This window comes from Bison bison, unplaced genomic scaffold (assembly GCF_000754665.1).
Source record: "Bison bison bison isolate TAMUID 2011002044 unplaced genomic scaffold, Bison_UMD1.0 scf7180017864037, whole genome shotgun sequence".
NCBI classification, from domain to species: domain Eukaryota; kingdom Metazoa; phylum Chordata; class Mammalia; order Artiodactyla; family Bovidae; genus Bison; species Bison bison.
Genome location: NW_011494609.1, coordinates 4796627 through 4803191, shown reverse-complemented (window position 1 = coordinate 4803191; position 6565 = coordinate 4796627). Strand labels below are relative to the sequence as shown.

At 41.1% G+C, this 6565-nt stretch overlaps 1 protein-coding gene across 3 annotated transcripts in view; it reads left to right on the top strand.

The window, feature by feature from the left end:
• The first annotated feature begins 410 nt into the window (after positions 1-410).
• The window catches only part of FBXO25 (F-box protein 25), a 27699-nt gene continuing 21544 nt past the window's right edge, over positions 411-6565 (top strand). For all 3 annotated transcript variants that reach the window (XM_010834851.1, XM_010834850.1, XM_010834849.1), the window contains exon 1: positions 411-534. The gene's annotated coding sequence lies outside the window, so the exon portion shown is untranslated. The remainder of the gene's footprint in view (positions 535-6565) is intronic.

The following is a 6565-nucleotide window of genomic DNA, read 5'->3' as shown; positions in this document are numbered from 1 at the left end:
CAGTACTTTCAGTGAATATTCTGTGCGATCTTAATATATTAATATTAAGCTCAATATACAAAGTAACTAGGTACACAGGGTAATTGGGCTTAAAGTGAAGCTACAACCAGGAATTTCATATGGTTTCCGGGCAGCGGTTGGGTTGGAAAGTTGAGCAGACGGGGGTGATCAGATCTGCAGTCCACACGGCAGTCAGGACCCAGGTACCCACATTCTTCAGTTTACCTAGGACTCCGCAGCGCTGGGACCCTCCGGCCCGGGCCGCACCCACTGCGAACTGGCAGTCAGCAGCACAGTAGGTTAGGGCAGGCGACGCCCACTGCGCACGCGCGGATTGCCGACTCCTAGATCAGGGTAGCAACACGGCCTCGAGGAGCCGCGCCGGCCAATCAGCGCGGCCGGGGGCGGGGCTTTCCCGTGGCGCTCCCGGGTAGGCGGTGGGCAACTTCCGGCAATAAAGCCTGACGCTCCGCCGTCAGGTGCGGGCTGTGGGCTTCTGAGCGCCAGGTGGGGCCGGGATCGTCGGCGCGCTAGGTAAGGAGTGCGATGCTGCGCGCGCCAGGTGGGGACTGTAGGCGTTCGCGCGTCAGGTGGGGACCGAGGCAGCCTTCCGGCCTCAACCCCGCGCCCACCTTCCGCGACACGCCGTCCAGCTTCCTTCACGACCCCGCCCGGTCCTTAACCGCCTCCCGCCCCCGCCAGGTTGGCCCCCGTGCCCCCCGCCCCCCGCCCGCCGTCTCCGGGATCCCCGTCCCTCGGCCTGGCGTCTTGTGAGTCCGCCCTCCGGCTCCGCCCTCCCCAGGCCAGAGCCGTCCTCCCGGCGTCAGTCGTCTCCCCTCACTCGGCTCCGGCCCCTCTGCGGTTGCCTTCCTTGTTTTTCTTGAGCTGACGCCTCTGCATTTTGCATCCTTCTCTTCGCGGTAAGCTCCGCTTTGCCCATTCTCCCAGCCCTGGCCTGCTAAGACTCATCTGAAAGGAGTCCTGAGAAACCTTCCTTTCCTGCCTCTCGCAAACCCTTCCCTCCAGCCCTAATCTCAAATAACTCGCGTTCTCTTTTCTTTCCTATTCCACTTCCCCTCTTTCGGGACTGTTTTCCGTTTCCTTATGGCATCTGTGATTATCTTTCAGGCCTTCGTATGGTAAACCCCATTTCTGATTTCCAGCCCTCGATTTACCCCTGCTTGATCTCTCTGGATAAGATTCTTCCACACTTAGAAGCCATATTCATGTTTTATCTGTCAACATTGTTTGGAAGTCTTGTAAGGAAAAGAAAGCAACAGAAAAAGTCAAATGCTTATCAAATGAAGAATCAGTCATTCTTATCTCAGAACAATGGAAATTATTTTCTCAAAATTGATGATGAAAGATAAATACTGGAGAAGAAACTCCTTTGCCAGCTTTTTGTCTAAATACGAAACTGCCTTTTATTTTCGTTGTAACTTGTGCTTGTTCCTAGTATATATAGCAATAGCTCTTGCTCTACAGTTATAGTTTTTATTGTTTTGAAAATCAGTTTAGTGATTGAGATAAGTACTGTTACTCCATTTACTTTCCATCTGACTTTAAAAAAGCAAGGTATATATAGCCTTTTTAAACTTATTAGCTCTGTTTCCTTTCATATGTTTTCCTTGTCTTGTGTTTTATATTTAGATCAACCATTACTTTCAGTTCAGTTGCTCAGTGGTATCCGACTCTTTGCGACCCCATGGACTGCAGCATACCAGGCCTCCCTGTCCATCACCAACTCCCGAAGTTTACTTAAACTCATGTCCACTGAGTCACTGATGCCATCCAACCACCTCATCCTCAGTCGTTCCCTTCTCCCGCCTTCAGTCTTTCTCAGCATCAGGGTCTTTTCTAATGAGTCAGTTCTTTGCATCAGGTGGCCAAAGTATTGGACTTTGAGCTTCAGCATCAGTCCTTCCAATGAATATTCAGGACTGATTTCCTTTAGAATGGACTGGCTGGATCTCCTTGCAGTCCAAGGGACTCTCAAGAGTCTTTTCCAACACCACAGTTAAAAAGCACCAATTCTTCTGCGCTCAGCTTTCTTATAGTCCAACTCTCACATCCATACATGACTACTGGAAAAACCATAGCTTTGACTAGACAGACCTTTGTTGGCAAAGTAATGTCTCTGCTTTTTAATAAGCTGTTTAGGTTGGTCATAACTTTTCTTCCAAGGAGCAAACGTCTTTTAATTTCATGGCTGCAGTCACCATCTGCAGTGATTTTGGAGCCCCCCCCAAATAAGATCAGCCACTGTTTCCACTGTTTCGCCGTCTATTTGCCATGAAGTGATGGGACTGGATGCCATGATCTTAGTTTTCTGAATGTTGAGTTTTAAGCCAACTTTTTCACTCTCCTCTTTCACTTTCATCAAGAGGCTCTTTAGTTCTTCTTTGCCTTTCTGCTATAAGTTTATGGCATTACTTTAGATCATATCTGATGTATGACATATGAGCCAAAAAAAATAAGGGAAAAAAACCCTGCAGTTTTATGACATCTGTTTTTATACGGTGTCCTGGAATTGCTGTTATAAAAGTGTTGTGATAGAGATGGATGGTGGTATCCAGGAATTGCCGTCATAACAGTGTTGTGCTAGAGATGGATCGTAGATTGAGATTCCATGGCTGTAAATCCCAGCTCCACCAACCTTGGGGCCTCAGTTCCTTCATCTGTAAAATACAGATTTAAACTCTTAAAAGGGGATTGTAACATTTCCTGCCTTGTAGGGTAGTGTAAGGACTAAAAGATAGTAGAGGTAGATTGTCTAGAGTAATGCCTACCCCATACTGAGATCTAGTAAATGTTTGCTTCTGTTATCATTAGTTAACAGAAAGTTAACTTTTTGAAGGAAAGACATTTTTTGGTTACTTCTGATTCGCTTGTGCAGGAATTTGAGCTGGTAAATGAAGTTCACGAAGTCCTGTTCTGTTGCAGTGCTTCACCTCCATGTCCTGCTGTATAGAATAGACATCAAGGAAAGGTTTACAATAGATAGCCCCATATGCTCTCTGACATTAGTTGGTAAAATGTGCATAATATTGCAGATTGTACCAGCTACTTCACAAGAGTAGCCACACTTTGAGTCGTTACTCTTACACATTTAATAATTTTCAGGAGTAGTTTCTAGTTTTTATTTTTGTATTTGGAAATTTAAAAAAAAATAGTGATTTTAAGTAAATTTGTAAAATGCTAGCAGTTCAGATCTTTTAGTAGAACAGATAGATACATTTCCATACAAGATGATGGTTGTCATCATTCCAAAACTTTAGTAATACTGTTTTTCAGTATGCAGATTTGTTAGATGTCTCACACTGGGAACAGTTTTGAAAATTTGAGAGCCAAGTCTTTCACATTGCAAGTCATGTGTTTTCTTATTTTTCTTTTCTGTGATGGCTCTTTTTTGGGGGGAGGGCAGTTTACTGTTTGTGATCACTGTGGTTCCAGAATCTCTGCTTTAGTTTATGAACTAAAGCATAAAGATTACATTTGAGTATTATATAAGGTTACATATTGTAATAACCTATGATGGAAAAGGATGTGAAAAATATGTATATGACTGAATTACTTAGCTAACACAACATTGTAAATCAACTATACATCAATTTTTAAAAAAAGGTTATATGCAAGTATAAAGCATAAGTATAAAGATTATTCACATTTATAGGATGGAATATACACATTTGTTTTGAAACAAATCTTTTACTCTGTGTTGAAAATAAAACCTTTGGAAATGTACTATTATTATTTCCATGGCCCATTTAGCTGCATTTCACTCCCTAGCAGCTGAAAAATTAAGGCCAAATAAATTTGTTTCTCACAGAGTTGTTGAAGTCACCGTGATTATCTGTCGAGTTTTGGTAGTTGTAAAGCAATCAATTATCTTACTGGAAACCCCAAGATGACTCTTAACTTTACAGTAGAAACTTGGTGTAAATGTTATAGGGATTGCTTGTGAGGCCTGAATATAAATGCATTAAGTGGTGAGTGGGCATGGTGTTCACAGAGGCAAGTACAATGCGTGTCATAAAGTCTTAAATGATTTTGTTAGCTGACGTGTCGACAAGAGGTTTCTACGGCTTAAGTAGTTGTTCTTTCTGCCTCTGTTCTCCCCTTCAATTTATCCTTCAGACCCTGGCAAATGATTCTCAAAATAGTGTTGCTCACATTGCTGGATTGCTCGAAACTTTGAATTACTTAGAGAATAAAGTCCAATATCTCTGATAGGCAACATTCTCCTAGTCTCTTTTTCAACATACCTGCCAGCCTTGCTGTAAATTTCTCTATTTCAGCCGGCCTGTTCTGTTTATTCTCAATCATGTCACATGTATTCCTGTCTTCATATTTTTCTCACCCATCATTTCTGTGATTGGTGTTTTTTCTTTCCTCTCCATTCACTTAAGGTCTAACCATGCTCCAAGGCTAAGCTCATGTCCTCATTTTTCTTCACGCATTTCCCAGATGGTTTGCTTTGTGCACAGAATTTCTTTTAATCATTCTCTCTTCACTCACTCAGTACAAGAGTGCATTATACATACATATATATATTTAAATGAGAAACCAAGTTTATTAATTTAACTATACAAAAACTTCTAAATTCTACAAGAAAGGAAAAAACTAAAATAATAAATTTATTAAACCTGTGAGCTTACAAATCATAAAAGAAAAAAAGAAACAAATACTGGGGATAATTCTTCACCTACATTAGGAATCAAATAATATAGGTTAACAATGTCACCATTTCTGTCTTTCACATCAGCAAATTGTGTTCTATAAAAATTGTCACATGGTTAATACATGTTCACCTAAGAAAATAAATATTAAAAATAAAAATATCTCAAAGAAAAAGTAATGTACTTGAAATTCAAACGTGAAATCACTTGAAATTGAAACATACAGAGGTATTCACTGTTTACATTTTGCTTTATCTGCTTTTAGACTTTTTTCTGTGCACACATGTATAAACTTGTGCTCAGATGTAGAAATACACAGAAGTATTGCATATATTTTCCTAAAACTTCTTCTACTTAATATACTATGAATATCTTTTTATGATAATAAATATTCACACAATTATTATTTACAGTCACTTATATCCCTGGTGTAATAACATATATTTAACAAAGCCTCTTTTAGATATTTTAATTGTTACAGTTTGTTCCTGTTAAAAAGAATTCTTCAAGGGGCATTTTTCTACATAACATCTCCCCTCCCAGTTTTACTGAGACGTTAGTGACATATAGCACTATATATAAAAGTGCCGTGAAAGTGCTGCACTCAATATGCCAGCAAATTTGGAAAACTCAGCAGCGGCCACAGGAGTGGAAAAGGTCAGTTTTCATTCCAATCCCAAAGAAAGGCAATGCCAAAGAATGTTCAAACTACCACACAATTGCACTCATCTCACATGCTAGCAAAGTAATGGTCAAATTCTCCAAGCCAGGCTTCAGCAGTCCAGGAACTGAGAACTTATAGATGTTCAAGCTGAATTTAGAAAAGGCAGAGGAACCAGAAATCAAGTTGCCAACATCCATTAGATCATAGAAAAAGCAAGAGAATTCCAGAAAAACGTCTACTTCTGCTTTATTGACTACGCCAAAGCCTTGACTGTTTGGATCATACCAAACTGTGGAAAATTCTTCAAGAGATGGGAATACCAGACCACCTGACCTGCCTTCTGAGAAATCTGTGTGGAGTTCAAGAAGCAGCAGTTAGAATCGGACATGGAACAACAGACTGGTTCCAAGTTGGGAAAGCAGTATGACAAGTCTGTATTTTGTCACCCTGCCTATTTAACTTATATGCAAAGTACATCATGTGAAACGCTGGGCTGGATGAAGCACAAGCTGGAATCAAGATTGCTGGTAGAAATATTAAGAATCTCAGATGTGCAGATGACACCACCCTTATGGCAGAAAGTGAAGAGGAACTAAAGAGCCTCTTGATGAAAGTGAAAGAGGAGAATGAAAAAGCTGACTTAAAGCTAAACATTCAGAAAACTAAGAACATGGCATCTGGTCCCATCACTTCATGGCAAATAGATGGGGAAACAATGGAAACAGTGACAGACTTTATTTTTGGGGGCTCCAAAATCACTGCAGATGGTGACTGCAGCCATGACATTAAAAGATGCCTGTTCCTTGAAAGAAAAGCTGTGGCCAACCTAGAGAGCATGTTACAAAGCAGAGACATTACTTTGCTGACAAAGGTCCATATAGTCAAAGCTATGATTTTTCCATTAGTCATGTATGGATATAGGAGTTGGACCATAAAGAAAGCTAAGTGCTGAAGAATTGATGCTTTTGAACTGTGATGTAGGAGAAGACTTGAGAGTCCCTTGGGCTGCAAAGCCAATTGTAAAGGAAATCAGTCCTGAATATTCATTGGAAGGACTGCTGCTGAAGCAGAAGCTCCAATGCTTTAGCTACCTGATGAGAAGAACTGAGTCATTTGAAAAGACCCTGATGCTGGGAAAGACTGAAGGCAGGAAGAGAAGGGGACAACAGAGGATGAGATGGTTGGATGGCATCAGTGACTCAGTGGACATGAGTTTGAGAAA